General features: G+C 53.0%; 1 long non-coding RNA gene across 1 annotated transcript; it reads right to left on the bottom strand.

The window, feature by feature from the left end:
* Positions 1-247: 247 nt before the first annotated feature.
* Positions 248-545, bottom strand: LOC306917874. Its single transcript, XR_013789262.1, has 2 exons — positions 489-545; positions 248-374 (listed from the first exon to the last, which is right to left on the bottom strand). It is a non-coding gene; the product is annotated as an uncharacterized lncRNA (long non-coding RNA).
* Positions 546-1,055: the final 510 nt, after the last annotated feature.

Raw genomic sequence — 1,055 nt, forward strand, 5'->3', positions numbered from 1 at the left:
GTCGTTTGGCAGAGATTTTAATTCGTGGTGAAACTTGAGGTTTTCGAGTGTCCGTTGGTCGTTGGTTTGGAGGTTTCGGACGTGCCCATTGGTCGTTGGCTTGGGGGGGGGGGGGCGTCCTCGTTGGTCCCGCTGGTGAAGGTGTGTTTTAAAAATGTGGGTTTTGTGTGTGTGTGTGTGTGTGTGTGTGTGTGTGTGTGTGTGTGTGTGTGTGTGTGTGTGTGTGTGTGTGTGTGTGTGGGTGGTAATAAACCATTGTTCAGTCTTTGGTCTGTGGCTAAAACATCTCTCTCTCTCTCTCTCTGTAACTCCATGGAAGTAGAGGTCTCTCGCCCTACGTGACTCCATGGAAGTAGATGTCTCTCTCTCTCTCTCTCTCTCTCTCTCTCTACGTGACTCCATGGAAGTAGATGTCTCTCTCTCTCTCTCTCTCTCTCTCCGTGACTCCATGGAAGTCGAGGTCTCTCTCTCTCTCTCTCTCTCTCTACGTGACTCCATGGAAGTCGAGGTCTCTCGCCCTACGTGACTCCATGAAAGTAGAGGTTAGCACACAGACACAGCAGAACCACACAGGCCAGCTTGTAGTAGATGAGGTTCCGGAACTTTGGCTCCAAGTCGCCCTGACGGTACCAGAAGATCTGGAGGGGGGGGGGGAGAGAGGAGGAGGGGAGAGAGGAGGAGGGGAGAGAGAGGGTACAGAAGTTCATTCTCCACCGTAAGGACATAACCTTCTCCCTTCTCTAAAACACCCTGGACAACGCTCCACACGTCCCAGACTCTTCTCCCTTCTCTAAAACACCCTGGACAACGCTCCACACGTCCCAGACTCTTCTCCCTTCTCTAAAACACCCTGGACAACGCTCCACGCGTCCCAGACTCTTCTCCCTTCTCTAAAACACCCTGGACAACGCTCCACGCGTCCCAGACTCGTCTCCCTTCTCTAAAACACCCTGGACAACGCTCCACGCGTCCCAGACTCTTCTCCCTTCTCTAAAACACCCTGGACAACGCTCCACGCGTCCCAGACTCTTCTCCCTTCTCTAAAACACCCTGGA

The sequence above is a fragment of the Electrona antarctica genome (assembly GCF_951216825.1).
Source record: "Electrona antarctica genome assembly, contig: scaffold_1172, whole genome shotgun sequence".
Taxonomy (NCBI): Eukaryota; Metazoa; Chordata; class Actinopteri; order Myctophiformes; family Myctophidae; genus Electrona; species Electrona antarctica.